We start from the raw sequence: 21,442 nt of genomic DNA on the forward strand, positions 1-21,442 counted from the left end.
CCGTCACCTTAGGCAAGCCAAGAAGCTTAAATACACTTTTTTTTTTTATCTCAGTGCATTGAAGCAAAGTAAAGGTTGTATAATTTTTTTTTTCCACATTAATAAAAATAACGTGCATTAGATATGTGTTTGAAGTATGCAACTCTATTCTTGCTTAAGAACTCAGACCAAAGACTGTCAAGAGAATTCAGTTACACAAAAGGAAGGGGGTCTGGGACTGAAATGCCTCCATTAGATCTTGGTACAAGACCTCTATTGGATTTGAGCCCAGACTTTGCTTCAATACCTTAGTTTTGCAGTGGCCTTTTGAGCCTTTAACAAGTGTACTTCCTGTTTATTGTTATAGTTTCTAACTGAAGTGAGTTTGATCATAAGGTCACCATCTCATGGCAGAATACAGTTTTTTTTTAGATTTTATTTAGAAAATCTAATTTATTGTTCCATCTATCAACCCAGATTGATGGAAGATTTTATTTTTTCCTGGTAAATGTTAGAACTTGCTCCTTTGATCAGGTAGCAGTAGGGCTGGACCAGAGGTGGGTCTCTTAACAGTTTGCTCGTTAGCATGACTTAATGAAGATGAGAGAAATATACATTTTTTTCTTTTGAACAGAGGTTATTATAGAATCACAAATACTTTTTGACACCCATTTTTGTTTCTCTATTTAATCTACTCTGGAGTAAAATGTTTGACTGACCCGATGCACTGGTGTCACATGATCAAAGGAGCATAGTTTGATTGACTTAAATCTGCTCAACTCAATCAGAAGTTTCCCCAGCCCCCTCATATTGCTGGACAGGATAAATTATTACTGGACACCACCAAACAGAATACAAATGTTGTCAATGTCAAAGAAAAGATCTGATTCTAATGTTGTTGGGTTTTTTTTTTCAAATACACTTTTGCTCTTAGAAATGAACACAAGTATTGTATAGCAAAACAAAACAAAAGAAACTTCTAAGAAGACATATATCTTCATAGCACCATATTTGCTCAAGTATAATATACTAGTTTGAGGACTCTCAGGCAAATCCTCTCTGTTTTGCAGAAACCTAAAATGCAACTGGAAATTGCAAATAACTATATTGAACGTTTTACTGGTTTCAGCTTCTTTTACTAACAATTACTGCATTAAGCCTTCGACAGTAGCTTCTTTGTGCGTATTATTTACAAGGTTAGTTTTGCTTTCATTAAGTGAAGAGTTGCTTAAAAATAATTGACTAAGTTTTCCCACAGAATTTCCTGATGACTCTCCACTTTTTTTCCAAACGAACCCAGACTTCATAAACCTCAGATCCTGTGTTCGGGTCACATCGTAAGCATGCAGCAGTAGCCCAGGGTTCCTGGAAGCACTGTACCAACATGTCATCGCTCTGCCTCCTTTTTGGAGAATTTGATGTATAATAAATAACAAGTCATTGTGAGACTTTTCCAAAGACTTTTTTCATTCTGGTAAATTATTCTGCGCAACAAAAACAGCCTCATTTTTAGGTTACTTTCTCAAAGTTTAATTCTTGCTATACTTACAAAAAAATGCACCCTTTGCAGAGAACTCTGCTAAATGTGTTTGTAATATGTCTGTATTGTATATTTGGATGATGATACACCTCCAGGAGAAAGTTTTGTTTTGTTTTTTTCCCCCCTACTAAGCTATAGAAAAGATGTTGCAATCATCTACCCCTGCTGGTGTTTTGTAGATTGCGTTCACCAGATGGACGGCTCGGTAATTCTGTTTTATTCTGTTTTTGCTGCCTAACAATGGCCTGTTTAAGTTGAGTGAAGAGACTATTAACATTTTCAAAGTTCACATTTATTGCTTCCATATCCAAATAACACACATATCTGCTTAACTGATGAAGTAATAATGAAAGAAAAGCCCACACACAACTGTGAAAGTAAACTTTAGTCAAATGCCAGGTTTCATTTTGCTCATGATAAAGGGAGCCCTTTTTTTTTTTCTTTTACTAAAGGTGTGTAATTCTTAGATCTCCACCACTTCTGCATTTGGAATCCCCATTATCAGGAAAAAATATGTGTTTTCCCATGAGAAAGAGCTTAGCTATTTGTGACATTTTACATAAATGTCAAGGCCATACCCCATTACCAAAAAAAATAAATAAATACTTTGGGGCTGTAGAGAATAACTGGTTATGCTGATTATCATGACTGCACAGCAGTGGGATACAGACAGTTGTCAGTTTTGTACAATTGTAATCTTTGAGTGGAATCCACTGAACAGAATTATGTAGCAAAAATACCATTTAACATATTTACAACTCAAGAACATTTTCTTCTTAAACCATTTAATAACAGTGTGTCATTGAATTAAAATGCAGTACATGTCGATGTGGAAAACATTTTAGCACACTCATAATTAATGTGCACTCTGCACCAATGTTTGTTACATTGCATATTGCAACATGACAACATACTTCATGCTCACATTAAAGAGGAAATGTCTTAGCTAATTCTCATTTTGCTTGATTATTTCCCCAGACCTTTTCACGTGCCTCTGAGCTCCGACAAATGAGTGTTGATGAACTTAACAAATTAAGCTAAACAAAAACGGCCCTGTTGTGTGTAAACATTATAAGCATCTTAATAAAGACAAAAATTATTTCATTGCGAATTTCATTACTGTCATGATCCTGGGGCATATTCTTGATGTGTTTTTGTTCTTCCCTGTCCTTTGTGCTGCTGTTTTCGACAAGGGTGTGGCTACTCCTGCTGCTTTTTCAGCTCACCTGTTTCTGATCATCTCTTCAAGTCACAGTTCAAAAGGACCAGAGATGCTGTCTCCTGGTTGTCCAGTGTCGTTGTGGTAATCAAGTTCTCTGTAAGGAGTGTTCTAAGTGAGAATCTGTTACTTAGTTCATGTCTTGTTGTGTTTTGGCTACAGCTATATTTAATGAAAAAGTGAATCAAAGTGGCACAGTCAGTTTTTTAGCTGGCATTTTCTTAATTTCCTACTACAATATGTTGAATTTGTGGAGTTACATCGGACCACCAATGTAACTTATGACAACTGAAAATAGGGAAAGGCGACAGTTCCAGTAGTTTCACGTTTTCTGCTCATCTACTTGGGAAATGAAGATCTAAAGACACTGGCATAGGTAAGCGAGTGTATCCAGTACAAGACAGATTTTGCAATGATGACACATGCCCAGCAGTGCACAAGATGAAAACAGCACCAGCCATGATGGTCTGCCTAACTCGGTTTGAAATATTGTCTGTTATGCCTTAAAAGAAATGAAAAGATGCAGCAACACCACGCATTATCTTGGCGGTATAAGACATCAGCTGCTAGACCAATAGGATCTTGGACAATGCTCATCTTGTAAAATGCTCCTCCAGCAGGAGGGTGAGGCTTCTTTATGTGAGGAGAGGGAACTGTTGTTGTAGCTGGTAATACAATGAAGTATGGAAGTATTAGGTTTTCTTCTGCACACAGCCGGTGGCAGATTTGTTTTGTGCTTTAGGAATTTAAATAGGCTTTGATGAGCCGCAGATTGTTAGTTGTGATAAAATTTAGGTTAATTTAGAAAGGGTGTTTCATGTTGGAGTACATACAGTACATTGAGCCAGAGGATTCGGAAAGGAAAGGGGACTGTTAAACCCTGGTATAAACCTGATAGTCTTTTTGTATGAATTCTGGTAATACTTTTGTAGACAAAGACTGGTTACTGTCATAAAAGTACGCTGAGAGTTCAAAGAAGTTATGGCTTTGAAACTGATGAAATTTTACATCATACCATTCCTAGACTGTAGTTAAGTTGTTTTAAATGATATGCCAGAGAAAGTGCTGTTTAGAAAAAATGAGCTGTGTTTTTCTAAGTTGTGTGGAGTGTGATATAACATAGCAAATCATACTCCCCAATATATTGCTGATCTTTGTCATTTAGCTGGCTGAATGAAGCCTAATATTCTTCTCTCTTGTTGTACAGAAGATAAGAATGTTTTTTTATATGGTCATCACATTGTGAAAACTAGATGAGCACCACCGCTCATTCCAATTCAGGTAACTCTGTTTTAAAATTACACACAAGTGGGGTGTCTGTAAAGTAGATAACCACACGCTGGCTACCCAAGCAGATATCATGTATAATAAACCAGCTATTATTGGTTTGTCTCTAAAGAGCAGAACAGCATAAAGGGATAATATTTTTTGCAATAAGGACTTCAAAACTGCTATGAAAGTGGGTGTGAATTCCAAGTTATTACTTCTTTACATGTAGCAACATAACATCTAAGCTACAAGCTTTTTATATGCTAATATGTTTGCTATGTTTAGAAACTCAAATCATTAGTAACTCATTGTAATTTTTACAATTGAAAACAATCATGATTTAAATATTTACTTCAAATGTTCAACAATCTTACACCATGAGGCCTCTGCAGATTGACTTATTTATTGTTTATTAACTTAAATCTTGTGTCATGTATAGAGACCCAATTAATTTGAACTCCAACTAACCAAATGATGCCATTTTGACTTTACATCTGCTGACAACACTAATCTAGTGTGGTGTTTTAGCATGTTACTATTTTGTCTCATTTAGCTACAGAGTTAACAGCAGGGTGTAAGTTAAGCTACTTCGTAACTTGAATCGTTCCAGTTCGTTCAGACAAGTTCCTTATTTAGCATTTCTGTATTTGTATTTAGCAACACAAAACCCACTGGGTTTTCAAGTTGGAACTAACAAATGCTACATTCTGTCTAGAAGTCACTCCAAGGTCACTTCCAAGACAAATCAAATGTAAAATAGATTGCACTGCTTACTTACAGTGTTATATTTCACTTCGTTGTTAAAAGAGTAAAGTGATAATCATAAATATAGAAAGAACACTTTTAAAAATGTTCCCTCACTTGCTCCACTTGAATCTCCAAGGCTGGAGTCACAATATCCTGTTGGCCTTCTTTATACTGCAGTCATTGAATTACAGTAGCCTATAAGTTTTTATTGTTTTATATTTGTTGAAGGAGGACAGGCTGACCACCTGCTGTTCATATTGCTCAACTCTCCAACTTAAACTTTTCCGATTGGTCAGAATCCATCACCGGGGAGCTGAAATGAGGTGAACCCGCAGTCATTTGATGCTTTGCAATTTTAGGCCGACTGCTAACGTCCTAGCCAGCTCTGCAAACAAGCCAGATCTAATGATCTCTCAAAATGCTTGAAGTTCTATTGTGCGGTGAGGCCAATTAGCCGAGGCTGCAGTGGATTGCTGTTGCGATAACGAGCCTGGAAGGGACAGGACGGGGCCACTGTCTGCAGCCTATGTTAATGAGCCAACACTTTGATTAAACCTGCCACTATTGGCTGTCAGAAGTACACTGAACTCCTGGTGCGCTCCGTTTACCTGGCAGACAGTTCGATTAGCCTAAAAACCTCCAGTTCAGGGCTTATTTACATTTCCTCTCTCCGGCGATGTTTTGGGAACACATACCAGGATTGAGCTACTACCGAATCAGCACCAGTAGCAGTGGTAGTACATTAGAACTGCATTAGTTTTCCACAGAGTTCATCTTCCCACGTACTTTATAGGCAGTAAAACGTACTTTAATGCCCACGCTGTGTGCTTAATGAAGTAGAAATAACATACGGGCATACGGCAGAAGAGGCTCTGAAGTTACAGTTGAGCCACACATTCCCGACGTTGCTCATATTGATTTGGTTATAAACACCCTGTCTGTGTTTGAGTGAACGCATGCATGTGTGCGACTATATCCGCCACATAATGCAAACTGCTATTGATTCAGTTGGACACTTGCTGTGGTAGGTGTTTTGTTTATGCTTTATGACCTCCTGTAATTAAATGCACCAACACTCGAAGACATATCATCTTTGCGCTCCCTTGTAAAAATTCTCCTATGTGGTGGTGTTGCTTGGCTTCCGTTGTTGCTTTTGCAAGCCAAGGCATTTACTCTGTAACTCTCTTATGAGAATATGGGTTATGCTGTGGACGTGCATACCCATACTGTTGCGCGGATAAACCTTCTAAAGCAGATGAACAGAGGGAGAAGTCTTGGGTGATGCTAAGTGGTAATATGTATTCCAGGTGTGCCTCTTTAATCTCTTAAAGTGCAGTTTTGCATTTGGAAGCAGATTTCGGGCCCAATACAGCCCCGGAGCAATTAGGAGGCAAGTGTCAACAGTCGACCTTGGCCAAGTTTTAATGCTCTTTTGGCTGTCTCCAGCCGTCGAACTAAAAACATCACTTCCTGAGCTCTCACAGAGAGGTCTTGTTTTATTGATGGAGCTGCTTAGCTGCCCAGGAACATCCTCGATAATAAATCAGTTAACATCAAATTGCATCTCAGCATCTCGAAGGAGAGACATTTACCATGAGCATTAATGGTAATAAAATTTCTGAGGTTCTTTTTCTGTGGAATCAGAAGAGGATTAAAAAAACTACGACTAATTAAACACCAAACTCAAGAAAGTTGTGCATTTACTGACAAAAATGTGTTTCTACTGATGTTAAGATTGAATTAGATCCACCGTCTTCTGCTTTTAAAATATAGTTTACTCAGATTTACATGTATGTTTAAAGCCCATCTATGATCCTGTGTAGTAGTTGTTAATACACAGTGACTTTTATTGTACAAAATGTTGTTGGGATGAATATGACACTGTTCTACATTTACATAGGGCCAATTCACAACACGTCATCTTGAGGCCCTTGGCAAAACAATTCAATCACACATACATTCCAATTGATCCTAGTAATCAAATAGTGAAATGAGTTCAAGCAAGCAAAAGTATTGGTAAGATCATCCTGCCTTATTGAGGCTTCATGTGGCTGTTGACATTTATGAACTAAATTTGTACTATTTTAATTAGAGAAACGTGCAAGGAACTGAATTGCATGTACATTTTTGCACTCTAGAGTTGAGTCAGTCAGCATTTTCTGTTCTGCACATCACAAAACTAACAAGAAGTCTCAGGCCAGTAAAGGCTTGTTTGCTTATTCTGCACAGGTGTGTTCACGTAAGCATTTGGACAGGATACCATGATGTGACTAAAGTGGATAATATGTCCACACACATCAAACATCCTTCGTATCATTTGCATGTAAAAACAGGCAATGAAAACTCAGAATACACAGCTGTCAAGGTAGTATTAGGGTGTGAGCCTAACACGAACCAAAATTGTTTGAACAAGAGTCTTTTTTTTTTTTGACGGCCCTTTTTTATGGAAAAGTTCATTGGACTTGTGGGTTGTGGGGATCTGGGTTACATTTTTACAGTGTGTTGGGAAAACTTGGCAAGAAAGAGAACTCCTTCTAAAATACTGGCAGCAGCAAAGATTCCATCAGCTTTTGAGTAACGTGGCGCTGTTATCATGGGACATTACATGCAACCTGGCTGCAAATTTAAACGTCTGTGCCAACTCTTTCCAAATTCTAATGGAAAACTATTGCTGCAGCTACTGTATTTCTTGCTCCATCTCTTCTCCCCGTTTGTGTCTTTCTCCTATTCTTTTTTTTCCCCTCCTGATTCTCATTAGCCTGTGTCAGCATATCCCAAGGACCCAACCCCCTTCTCTTCCTTTCGAACCTGTGGTCTGAATGGAAAGGCTGAGTGGATGGAGGAGGGGGGGGGGGAATAAAAAAGGAAAACAAAGTAACGTTGTTGGAATATGTGTCAGCTCGAGAAATGGGCACCACATGCTCCTCAGCATGCTGCATGATGTGGCAGACTTAATCTGCTTTCCACCTCTTTTTTTGTTTTCTTTTCTCTCTCTGCAACCATCTTTCACTCTTTTCCTAATTGATCCCATTCTTCCTTTTAACAGCGCTCTATTTTTGTGTCTCTCCTCAACGCGACGACAGGCAAATTAGACTTTGTAACAAACTGCAGCTCCTCGCTTTAGTCTTAAACCTGGCGTGTGCCTTGGGCTCTCGGACGGGCCGTAACTTCAGCACGAGCGGTGGGAGAGTGCTTCACCTCAATGTCTGGCAGTTTGACTTCATTCCGCAGCGTATTGCTTATTGCAGTCATAATGCAAACTAGCAAACTCTGGAAACGCACGTGCACTGACACATACACTTTAATTCATGCTTAGCTGATTCACTGGTCACATTAGCAGCCAACAAGAGCTGGTGTTGAGAATAAAGTCAATTTACAGGGACACACAAGAGTACTGACCCTTTTAATGACTATCTAAACAGGAGTTCTTCTTACTGAGTCACGGCTGTGCACTGGGGTTTTGTTTTGTACGGTTGCCCATGTATAAGAATGTGTGGCTATCTCTTTTTGTATTGATTGACTGATTTATATCGGCGCTCATGCTTGAAATGGAATCCACTCCTCCGGATGAACTGACGACTCAGGGAACTCACTGCACACACTCCCCGCATCTATTCCCGCTCCCGCTCAGGTGTGTGTGTGAAACCTTGTGTCTCGTCCATTTTCTTGCTTTCTTTTCTCTGTGCTCTACCTCATCTATGCCTAAACAAGCCTGAATCGCCTTCCCAAAAACTACTCTCCTCCGCCCGACCTCCCCCGCTAGTTCATCCGGGTTCCCTTTCTCCCCAATCCTTCATCCTCTTAGGGGAGCACGGGAGCATAGAGTGGAAATAACTGAGCCAATAAAGACGCTGCCAGCATCAATTGAGTCCCTGCGTCTCACATGGTCACTGAGGGTGGGAAGGAGTTGAGGAACGAGGTACAAGGGAGGGGAGAAAAGAGAATGGGCAATCGTGGACATGACTATGGATGTAGAGCAGGGGGCCCATGTCCAGTCCTCAAGAGATACTATCCTGGAACTCTTGGATGCATCCCACACCCCTAATTCAATTGGATGGCTCATGACTAGGCAAGGTGTTAATACCAAGGTGGTAAACAGATTCAGCCATTTAATTTAGGATTGCTGAAGAAGGGTTGCATCCAATGGTTGTAAGATATTTGCTCTTCAGGACTGGACTTGGGCACTCCTGACGTAGTGGATAAAATATGCAGTGTAGTGTAGACTCTGTATAAGAAATCTTGAATAGATCTTGTATCATGCCGACGAGTTTGTCCCTCTAAACTGTTTCACATCTGTCATGTTACAAACACAAAATTCAACACGTATGAATGTATAAATGTGATGCAGTTGTGTAACTTGAGCTCCATATAAATACATGTGCTTTGTACAAAACAGGACAAAACTTGCCACCTGAAGCATTCTTTCGCTGGTCGAGGAAGACTGCTCCATGTCCCTGGAGCGAAGGATCCAAAAAATACAGGTTGTTGGTTGTGCATTCAGTACCTACACTTCCAGACCAAAAGAATAAACCTTGATCTTGGTTTCTAGGACCTGAGCTGAGAAGCTAGCAGAGACAAACCCCACAATACTTAAAACCAATATTACACTGAAAGGTAACTCTACAGGTATCAGTTTTATAGTATGAATGCCACTGTTCAGAGGAAAAGGTGACAAAATACAAAAAATTCCAAAAAAGTATTGAAGATTGAAATAAGGCAGAGACTAGCTGAAATCATGTGGCAGCACATACGGATAATTTTCCTTAGATTCCTTATTCTTACCCAGAGGTCCCTAGAGAGATTTGGTAACAGGTGCATTCCCCCTACTGTCTGACAGCAAAACTGAATTATTAGGGTTTAACTGCCTGGAGCTCCATAGTCCTCAGTCAAACTAGACTGCATTAACGTTCATCTAATTTACATTTAGTGGAGCAGCAAAAAACCTGAAATTGAGAAGATTTTCTTAATTTTACAAAGTTTCCTGTTTGCCAATGCACCCACTTTACCACTTTATCCATGGAGGTGAGGTGCAGAGCTTTAGGTGAACAGATGGCGAGACAGAACTTTGAGTGCTGACAGGACGGAGCTGGTTAAACAGAGACCTCGCGTCTCGTAAATCAAGGGACTTTTGTGGACTGCCATACGTTGCAGGCTGACGTGCCCATTGATCCTCCTTTTCCCGAGACGTTCGCTAGCCTAAGTCTGGAATTCTGCCAATCTCACCCACCAAGCAGAGAATCCGCTACCGTAATAGATCACGCATCACCTACACACCTACAGTGAGCCAACATACACACACGGATCCTGTGAAGAGCTAGAGCAATTCTATCCCTTCTCTGCCTGGGAGCCTTATGTTCTGTGTCAATTTCTTTAACAATGGCACAGAGCATGTTTTGAAGCGAGGCCAATTTTGTCGGAACCCCATCTTCCCCCCGAGGGTCTGACTCGCATGATTATATCTCCTGTGTTGATCCTTCACGGCAGTCTATTACTTTGTTTTATTGTCTTCTGTTTTCCTCTTTTTTCTCATTTTGTTATGATTGAGCCTTTTATGATTGCGTCTCTCAGGCTTGTCACTGCAATTTAGTCCCACCTGGCAAAGATATGAACGGCTCACATGCATGTGAACTGGAGCATTTACATCATTCCTCATAGAAACTGTAATCATACGTAACTTCATGACCCGGTTTTCGTGTACGTCGCGTTGCGAGGAATCGGCAGAGAAGACAAATCTGTTAACCGTGTGAGGCTCTCTGGAGGCCTCAGAAACGGCGTCCTTTCATGTATAAAACAGAAGCCTTCAAAATAATTGTATATTTCTTGTCAGTTCTTTCTTTTCTTCTCCCTCTGTGGTACCGCAACACTCAGAGCAACTTTAAAGGAAAGGTCTGGTAATTATTACAGCTTTTTGTCTCTGCGTATCTGACTCATACAGCAGATAAAAACTTTAGCGTGGATTGTGTCTCCTTCATAATCATGACGTTCATTGATGATGGCAGAGAGGAGCAGGTGGATGTGACTGGAGCTGGAAACTCGGTCATGATTAAAGGCTGTTTGTCAGGACTGAAAATAAGAGATGTACCTCAAAGCAAAGTTTTACATGTTTGTGTATCAGAAGGCCAGTTCACATAAGTCTATATGCTCCTCATCAATTGGCACATGTCACCTATGTTTTACCAAATCAAAGGAACTTATAAGGAATGTGTTTTGGCAGCACAGAAGAAAAAATACAATTTGAGACCTATTGATAGGCACATGCATACCACGCTGGCCAATCTCAAAAGTTCTGTCTTGGCATTACTTTGGATTAATAATTTTTTTTTTGCGATGCCAGGGAAAGTGACCTTTTATGCTTTTCTCTCAACGGATTGACAGACATATTCCATCTCAAAGGCGGAGGTGTTAAAAAGTTTCATTTTCAAAATTGCTAAAAAGTTTTAGAGCAGCTGTTCAGCACTGATGTTAATTAGTGCTGTTAACTCCACTCTTTCTTCAAAAAGCAACTAATATCAGCTTGTTATGATTGTCTATAAAGAGCAGAATGCCTGAATTGTACAATTTTCGACGCAACTGGCATGTGAAAACTAAGCAAGTAATATTGTCATGCTAATCAACAGCATATGCTGTAAAAAAAACGTTACACAAAGGTTAATTGCTCTTTCTTTAAAATAAAAACGGAGAATATTCTGTAGGGACATTCACAGTGTCACTTCTGGAAAATGAGTGTACAAAGTGGTGTTATAAATATTTTTATGCCAACGAATAATCTCTCCCTTCTCTTTCTTTCTCTCGAATACATAAAAGCACGCACACAAACGACAAATCTAACCATCAATTTTACTGCCTTCTTTTGGGAGACAAAAAATTCCTTGTTAACAAATTATTATTATAAGTAGTAGTAGCAGAAGGAATACATCACAGCCTGCATTATAATGTGAAACATTCTTCTATTAGCTGCCCTTAAAAACGTTAAAGATAAAAAAATGTCATTCAGGTGAAGGCTACAAGAGAGCAGCTGCTTACGTGAACTTGTTCGTCCACAGTCAGCGCTATAGTGTCATTAATTAAGCTTAACATAATCAGCCCTATGACCAATATGGATGAGGATCCAACTTTCCACCACATACAGTTAGCACAATAGGTCCTGCACCCTTCTGTAACCTGCCGATGAATTTTCCTGCAAAATTCTAACTTAAAGTTGTCAGACAAGTAGTCAAAGAACATTAAAAAACAGTAGATCAGTGGGGAAAGAACTACAAGAGGTGGCCAGGTTAGCACTGGCTGGTCACCTCGGGAATTTGGTTGGTCACCTAGGGGTCGTAGCCCAGGTGTTTGGTGAGTCATCTCACGTAATGTTGAAAGATGCGCAGTTAGAGTAAATGATGAATGCAGAGTTAATGTCTGTCAGGTGGCTGTCTGGTTTGGCTCAGGAGGACCTACTTTAATTCATCATTGTTAAGTAGGTTTTAAGTGATATCATCGACCAAATTGTCTTTTATGAGGAAATGTCAGTTGTGCAGCAAGCAGAACTGCACAGGGAGAACAAGGTGTTGAGTAAAAGTCAAAGAGGATGAAAAAATTTTGATAATAAATAAATGAAGGGTGAAAGAGCCAAACTAAATGTGTAGGGATGTTATGGCTGCACATTCAGCCCTAATGTGTAGGGCTGTTAGCGTTAACACATGCGATTATTCTAGTTCATATTATATAATGCAGATTAATCGCATTACCTATTTTGACCTAAAAGCCTGTCTGCCGCAGAGCTTTACTTGGTTCAAAGTGGCGCTTCTTGTATTCAAATTCAAAAATACTTTATTGATCCCTAAAGGAAATTAAATGTTGTTGTAACTCATATTAATTCAGATTCTTTCAAGAGTTATTGTAGATAGTGATGGCCTCTTGTAGCCGTCTGTATTACAGTGAATTTGAAGAAGCCTCTGACTGAAGACATTCTGTTTTTCCTAGACAGTCTCACATGCTTTCAACAACAAACAGTCACAAGCACGTGCGAAAAGATGAGTAAAAACATCTTGAAGGTAGCAAAAATCATGCTGAATTGTTATTTGTAGATTTCTCATTGGCTTTTAACACAATCCAGACCCATATTTTGATTGCTAAACTTCTTGGGCTGAATTCTTGAATTATTATTATTATTTTATTTTTTTTACATCCAGAACGCAGAAAGTGAGAGTGAATGGATGCATGTCCAGAGAGATGTCACCATCTACCAGGTCCCCCCAAAGCTGTGTCCTTTCCCCTCCTCTTTATATTTTGTATACAGATGATTGTCGCAGCCAGCATCATAATAGGTTAATATTGAAATTTGCAGATGATTCGGTGATGGTTAACCATCTATAGATGCCCATGGCCCTGTGGTCAATGAACTTGTTGACTGGTGTGATGATGCTTTTCTTTCATTAAATGTACAGAAAACAAAGGACGTGCATTGATTTTAGATAAAACCCCCACGACACAAATCAAACCGTAATTAAAGGTCAGACAGTGGAGTCAGTAGAAACCCACAAATATCTTGTGACTATTTTGGATAGTAAGTTAAAATTTACCTGCCATTCAGAGTACCGGCAGAAAAAGGGCCAGCAAAGATTGTTTTGTCTAAGAAAGCTCGCCAAGTTTCAGGTTAAGTGAATGACTATCCTATTTTATAGATCATATATTGAATCTGTGCTGACTTTTTCTCTCCTCTGTTGGTTTGGAAATTTTAGTACAAGGTCAAAACGTGCCTTTAGCAGAGTAATACATACTAGTAATAAGACTTTAGGAGTTGAACAACGCTCACTTACAGAACTGTTCAATAAAGAGATCAAAAGGAAAACTAATGCCATTCTTGCCGACAGCTCTCACCCTTTACATGCTGAGTTCCAGTTTCTGCTTTCTGGCCTCCGGCTCAGACTTCTTAATATAAAAAGTAACAGGTACAAGCACTGTTTTGTTCCTACAGCAATTTCTCTTTTTAATGCAGGACAAGGTAGGGAGACTCGCACCCGATTCTTGGTGTTTGTAGCAACTGTTGGTCAACAATGAAATACACTGCTGTACTTATGTATTGATTTGTATTTGATGTCCTTTTTGGTATATTGTTTTTTTAACTTTGATACTTTGCCTTTTAGTTTTTGTACTTGCTGTAACATCAATTGCCCATTTGGGACACAAATAAATCTGAATCTAAAAGTGATGTGTTCAATGTCCAATTTTGCTCTAAAAAACACAGCGGTTAGAGGGTGCGCCCTGTATGCAGACACTATAGACTCTGATGCAGTCGTCCCGAAATCGACTCCCGGCTTCAGTTTCTTTGCCGCATGTTTTTCCCCCAATTTTCTCTGCCCTCTTCCTTTAAGATTGCCATAAAATAAGACCTCTTGTGCCCAAACAATTCTCCAAAAAGACCCACCCATCTGCTCTCTGCTCAGGCGTCGCTTCTTTATTGTCACAATATGATAACTTCTGATCTTCAACCATCCCTCACCTCAAGTGCCGTCTATCTTGTCTCTCTGCCACACTGGTTCCATCTATCTCAGTAATCTGTGGGTCTCGCATCATACTGTGCTATTCAGAGAGATTTGAAGTATTTTTTTTTTTCTCCATGTGTAGCATTTTGAATATTGGCCAAGCTTGTATATTTTGGTCTCATCTGTAAAGAGCACGTTCTTCCACAAATCTGCTGCTTCTACGTGGCTTGCTTCAAACAAAGTGTTTCCTTACATATTTGTTAAAACTGTCACTGTGTTGATAGAGTATGGAATACACAGGTAACTTGTAAAAAACATTGAGCTCCTCTGAATTTTACCATAGCTCCCAGCGCTAACTATCCATCCATCCATCCATCCATCCATTTTCTTCCGCTTATCCGGGGTTGGATTGCAGGGGTAGCAGCTTCAGAAGAGAGGCCCAGACTTCCCCAGCCACTGGGGATTCCTCCAGGGGAATCCCAAGGCGTTCCTAGGCTAGCTGAGAAACATTGTCCCTCCAGCGTGTCCTGGGTCTTCCCCGGGGCCTCCTCCCGGTGGGACATGCCTGGACCACCTCACCAGGAACCTGGAACACCTCACTTCCCTGGTGAGGTGTTCCAGGACTTCACCTCCCTGAGGTGCCAGATGCCCGAGCCACCTCAACTGGCACCTCTCGACGTGAAGAAGCAGCGGCTCTACTCTGAGTCCCTCCCAGATGACTGAGCTTCTCACCCTATCTCTAAGGGAAAGCCCAGACACCCTACAGAGAAAACCCATTTCAGCCGCTTGTATCCGCGATCTTGTTCTTTTGGTCATGACCCAAAGCTCATGACCATAGATGAGGGTGGGAACGTAGATCGACCGGTAAATCGAGAGCTTCTCTTTTTGACTCAGCTCTCTCTTCACCGCGACAGACCGGTACAGCTCCCGCTTCACAGCAGATACTGCGCTAATCTGCCTGTCAATCTCCCGCTCCCTTCTTCCCTCATTTGTGAACAAGATCCCGAGATACTTGAACTCCTCCACTTGGGGCAGGACACCCCCAACCCGGAGAAGGCACGCTACCCTTTTCCGGCTCAAGACCATGGCCTCGGATTTGGAGGCACTGATCCTCATCCCGGCCACTTCATACTCGGCTGCAAACCGCTCCAGTGAGAGCGCTAACTAGAAACAACCAATCAGAGCCATTAGGAGGATCAGTGTCTATTATGCTTGCGTATGCGCTGCTCATTCCACCTTCACTCCCTTTTGCTCTCTGCTGTGCTAAGTAAATGGTTTTCCTGTAATAGTAGGTTGCTTCTCAGCCATTAGCACATTGAGCAGCGGTGAATGAGCATTATTGACATTGCAAAGACCCTCCTCCTGACTCTGATGAGTTGTTTTTGACCGGCAGCGGGTCATTTTTTTCAAATGGGAGCATATATATATATATATATATATATATATATATATATATACTGTATATAAGTTACTTACTGGACCTATAAACTAGATTTCTTAGGGGTTTTTTTCTTTCTACATTTGCATTTTTTTTAATTGCCACACTTCCATAAAGGCAAGATTTGTGTGGCATGTAAGCAGCAGCTCTTGATTGCAGGATGAGAAATGTGTAAAATCTAATGGAGGGAAAACATTTATGACATTCTTTTTTTTTTTTTGTACAGTCAGAAGCAAGAGTGCATGCAGTTTCCAGATGTTCCATTGACTGAGTGTTCACCAGTGTTTCCAAAACCCTTTTACTCCAATTTGACCACAGCACTAAGAGGCGGCTGTAAAAATCATTAACGAACTTGAACACAGGGATGCCACTTGGACATGTTTCAGAGGTTAGGGCTAATAAGAAAGTGAAAGATAATGGGCTGGCAAGGGAAGCTGACCTCTTAACAAAGGAGAGAAAATTAATCTACTGAAGAACAGGACACTTCTCTGTACCTACTCGGCCGCTACGACGTGGGAGGCGTACATAAATCAGCTGTAAACGTGATGTTTATTCACCTCCTGAATTATTTGCTTTCTGACAATAAGAGTTAAATTCATGCAGCTGTTTAGAGGTGTGTTTTGGAGCGATCTTACCAGAGTCGCAACGCAAAGGATGCAACATCCAAGCCGTATCACAATACAGGAGCTGTTGGCCTGACCTCCAATCATGGGAGAATGTGATAAGTAAGTTCATTAACCTTAATGAATCACAATGTAAAATTCTTTCACAAGGACCATGGTAATCTGTATTTCCTGCTGTAATGTAGTGCTTTCACCCAGGCAAAATGGAAGTGAGCCTCCCTTTTTCCCCTCCAGTATGCCATGAATCACACAGCAAGAGGTGAAGGAGGGGGTTGAGGAGGAGAGGGTAAAGAGGGGGTAGAGACCCGGAACAGTTCGATGAGGAGATTAAAGAGATGCCCCCGGGCTCATTTTCCAGCATTCTGGACAAGGTGATGTCACCACACGTTTAACACTGGGATCTCCCATCGAGATACGAGAGAGAGAAACACAGAGAGAGAGAGAAAGAGAGAGACGAAGGGGTGCTGGAAAAAAAATGGAGGGGAGAGAGGGGGGAAGAGATAGACTGAGACGGGGAAAAAAAGTAATAAACTGCACACAAGGGAGGTAGACTGTGCAGAAACGGGAGGGGAGAGAGAGGGAGGGGAAAGTTGGACACAGACAATCCCGGAGCAACTTTTTCTCTTCTGTCCTTTCTTTGTGAAGGAAGAGTCCAGGAAAAAAGAGGAAGGAGGGGAAAAATTGAATGCTTGACACGCACGCATGTCGGATTCATGTAATCACAAAGTTGTGGATTAATCAGCAGTTGAAGGTAAGTTTTTTTTTTGTTTTTTTTTTACTTTTGAGAGAAGTTTTTGTTCAAGCAGAAGGAAAATGTTTTTGCATTGACATTAGCGCAAAGCAACAGTTTGCAAAGCTCGATCCAACGACTGTGCCTTCATTCATTTAACTCATTCCCTGCTTGGTCACGCTGCAGCCACAAAGATCAGTAACTTTCTCTGGTGGTTTTGAACAGATTTAACTCAAAATAATTTTGTCCACAACTGTGAAGGGAAAAAGTATATTTTACACATAAAAATCTGAACTGTGGTTTACCTTTAAATAGTGCAATTACAACTGGAAGGCTTTGGGTTCAACAGAGCACATCAATTTTAAAGACTTTCCACAATGGGAATTGGTTGGATGTTTGGTGTGGTTGCCCCACTGGGGACATTTTTTGTTTTTGCACCCTTTTGACAGGTTTTCTTCCAGGATTGCTCTGCATTTAGCTTTATCCCCGCATTATGATACTGCCACCTGCCTGTGTCATCACAGCGATGGTCCTATGAAGGGGGAGGTGCAGTTTTGGTCTGCGTGCCATTTTTGGACATAGGCCAAAAACTTCAATTTCATTATCACCTGGAAAGTGCTCCTGTTTCCTTTTTTTTCCATGTTTTCCAAACTGGCTTTCCAGAAACTGCAACCGGGTTTTGATATGGATTCGTTTTCAACGCTGATTTTCTTCTCACCACTCAATCTTAATAGCCACATCTAACAGTTGCCGTGTCTACGGATTGTCCCACCTGAACTGTGGATCTCGCCAACCTTTCTAAAGTTAGAATGGCCCTCTTCCCTTTTTCTCTTCTTGCCTGGCCTGTCAGTTTTAGATAGAGACCCATGTCTCGGTACATTTTAAATTGAATCATATTATGTCTGTTTTGTAAATGACAGATTAAACAGTTCTTCATGGGCTGTATGAAGCTGGAAATGTTTATTTATAACCTAATCTTGCCTTAAACTTTATTCTTGACCTGTCTTGTGTGCTTCTTGTTCTTCATGATGCTGTTTGTTAATGTTCTACGTAAAAAAAAAAAAAACTTCTACAAATGCTTGCAGCTTCATTTATAGAAGTTAAATAAATAATTTATTACTATTCAGGGCAACATCATTTTATTTAGGCATATGCAAGTAAAAGGGGCAAGGTTCAAAACATTGCATCCTTTACTTTCTGCATCACTGTTTGGCACTATACTTGGTTTAGATCTGTCAGATAAAATCTAAGTAAAATTCATAGCGTATAGTGATGAAATGTGAAAAGATTCCAGAGAAATAAATGCTTTTCCAAAGCAATATAGTTGTGAAAATTGTCCAACACTGCAACACGCTAAATAAGCCTCATACTATACATGACATGGAATCTTTTTTTGCACAAATTAGGCATCAGCTGGTCATCGAAATAGCAAAATTTCCCTGAGAACGAAGGAACTGAGGCATAATAAACCATTTCCCATTGGAGATAATTATCTGACAAACGGTAGTTGTAATTTTTTGTGTTGGATTTCTACAGTACGTCTTTAAAGCACTTTAATAGTATAGCTGTTGGCAAATGCGATGCTGATTTTCCCTTTTATATCTTAGCCAGGCCCACACACTCACACTGCAGGCTGAGATGTTACTGTAGATCTTCCTGGTTTCCTTCCAGCACCCTGAAGCAGGAAAAGCTTCCCAATATCCCTTGATTCTTTTTTTTTTTCCTCTTTCTTTTTTTTTCTAAGATCTAGTTCATGTTTATCTTTTCTAGTCGTATCTGAGAAACGAGATGGCTCTTAAAATTTTGACTCCTTTTCTTCTACACGGAAAGGAGGACCAAGGACGTTGTGGAAAGAAAAACCTGGAAGCCACATCTGTTTTCCACATTATAGAGGTTGCTGGATCCTTCGCATCCTGTGTGTTCTCCTGTAGACAAATACACATGCAAACACACGCATACCCACGCACACACGAGTACACCAAAAAACAACCCAGATTTGTTTGAAATCCCTCTGTACACCCACCCCCACTTTCTAAAGAGTTCTGTTTTAGACATTTTACATAACTCCCAGAAGTAGTCCTGCACATTTCTCTTAACTTCCAGACTGTGCAATAATTTTGAACACCGTTAGACGCTGCGTTTGGGCATCAGAAACGTAAAGGAAAGGTAAAGCTGCCGGTCATACCATGTATAGCTTTGGCTCAGGGCCAAGCAGGTCATGTCATCAGAGTTGACTTCACTTTGCATCATCACTTTTGCAATTGGATTGAAATTGTCCTTTAGTACTGGAACTTTCAAGCCGCCTTGAGCGGATGTGGAAAGTATGAATGTGTGTTAGAATGTATGACTTCTGCTGGCCTGTTCTTCCCTCACAAGTTTCAAATAAAAGGCCTTGAATATCGCCTGGGAGGTAAGACATGTAGAAACTTGCCTCATTCTGTCTACTGAATGTCAAAAAAAAAAGAAAGGAGTTTGGGGTATTAACCTTTTTCTAGTTTTAAGGTTTCTGCTGCTCTGAATCAGTGGATATCTGAGATGTCTTTCAAGATTTGGGGGGGTATTTTTACTCACTTTTATTTGCTCGCAGTTCAAAGTTGTAAAAAAGAAAAGAGAAGAAAATAAAAGGCTTGTGGTGCACTCCCAGGTTTGGCCTGAAGCAAGTCCAAGGGTTTTGAATTAAGGAAGAGTTTCGATGTTCGTGTTGCTTTCTTTTACAGCAAAGAACAAAAAAAAAAGAGAACTCTGATTGTCTGTCAAGCATTATTAATCAAAATGACTGATGTCAACATGAACCTCTTTTAGATTTGATCTGTAAAAAACAAAAAATACTTCAGCTTTGTAGTGTGAAGACAGATGAAATTGATTTGTTGGCATATGCCGCTGCGCCGGCTAACAGATATGAATATCTGAAAAAAAAAACAGTTTAGTAAAAAGATGATGAAAAAGCTCCACAACTGAGGAATAACCAGCATGCACTGATATTGGCAGAAATTATCAAAATGTGCAAAAGTCAAAAACACATACTGTATAATTAATAGCGGTTTTAAATTCAGAGGTGTATTTCATGTTGCGTTTCAGGAAAAGGTGGATAAATAAGTAATATTCCAGTCTTTCTTGTCAGAACACTTTACTGATATGTTTGCAAATGGCACAACTTGCGGAAACATTTCTGTCAAACTGACAAGTGAGCAGATGGAGGGAGAGGGGGGAGAACCAGGGTCACACAGAGCAAAGACACTCCACATGCAACTGCTGGAAAATGTGAGCAGCAACAGTTGTTACTACAGCTGAAACAGGTATTAGTGTGTGTCTGCGTGTTCTCATGCATTATGTCACTTGGCACAAACTTACCTAGCATATGAGGAGGCTTCCTGAAGAGTATTGCATCTTATTTTCCATATGCTTACAGGAACGTGTCCCCCCCAAAAAATAAAAAATCATCAGATGGGCTGCTTTTGCTGCCTTAAGTTGGTTGGATATCTTTTCCGCTGCAGCTGCATCAAATGCTCAGCCCTCCAGTCAAGCTTTTTGGCTGGAATATTGAATCATTCCCGTCCCTTAAAATTTGGTTGGATGGGAGAATTTGAAACTCAGATTGATGCACCATGGGGTTGGACTATGGAACTTTCTGGCTTGGATCATGATTCTCATAACTCGCACATCTAAGTTGGTTTCCTCAGACTCAAAGGTGGATAAAGACAACATTTATCTTGCCTCAAACCTACCTAGACCTCTCCCGGTTGCCATGTTAAGATTGTACTCCAATCTTTAGAATTCACAAAGGACATTGCGGTACTTGATTCAGACAATACAGAAGTAATGAGAGAAAGCAGATATTATCAAGGTGATTGCAATCTAAAGTGCTTAGAATCATATTATAGATCTGGACTCTGGGTTTTTGCCTGTTGCTGAAAATGCTAATTTACAACTATGTACAAGGGAGAGAGAAACGCAACAGAGTACCACGTGGATTGAGAGGCAGAGAGCTGATATTGCTTAAAAGATTGCAAATCTAGAATTTGATCAAGATTTATTTATTTTTGTTCCCATAACTGTATAATTCACTCCTTAACCTTAAAAGACCAAAGTCCCACTTTGAGGCTGAGATTTTGTTAATTAAAATCCTTGTCATATGCTTGAAAACTCAGTATCTTTGAAGTTCACTCAAATATAGTTTTGTATTTCTACCTCACTTTGCCCTCTTCCGTATTTATGCTATGAATGATGGGATATATGTCTATCTATCTTCCAGAACAGATATGGCCTCCAACTTGGCATTCATACCAGACTGACTCATCATGCCACATCAGCATCAAATCATCAAGCAGATTTTACTATCAAAGACAACCAAAGTACATCCAAAAAAGCAGTTTTCAAAGGGAAAAGAATGAAGGTTTTGGAGTGGCCTTGAACATGTCTAGACATAAATC

At 40.1% G+C, this 21,442-nt stretch overlaps 1 protein-coding gene across 5 annotated transcripts in view; it reads left to right on the forward strand.

Annotated features, from left to right (window-relative positions):
* Positions 1-16,849: 16,849 nt before the first annotated feature.
* col16a1 (collagen, type XVI, alpha 1) overlaps positions 16,850-21,442 on the forward strand; it is a 98,946-nt gene continuing 94,353 nt past the window's right edge. For 3 of the 5 annotated variants that reach the window (XM_032580175.1, XM_032580177.1, XM_032580176.1), the window contains exon 1: positions 16,851-17,033. The gene's annotated coding sequence lies outside the window, so the exon portion shown is untranslated. Of the gene's footprint in view, positions 17,034-21,442 lie in introns of all 5 variants that reach the window. The other 2 variants (XM_032580180.1, XM_032580178.1) reach the window with 1 other exon arrangement.

This window comes from Xiphophorus hellerii, chromosome 13, assembly GCF_003331165.1.
Source record: "Xiphophorus hellerii strain 12219 chromosome 13, Xiphophorus_hellerii-4.1, whole genome shotgun sequence".
NCBI lineage: Eukaryota > Metazoa > Chordata > Actinopteri > Cyprinodontiformes > Poeciliidae > Xiphophorus > Xiphophorus hellerii.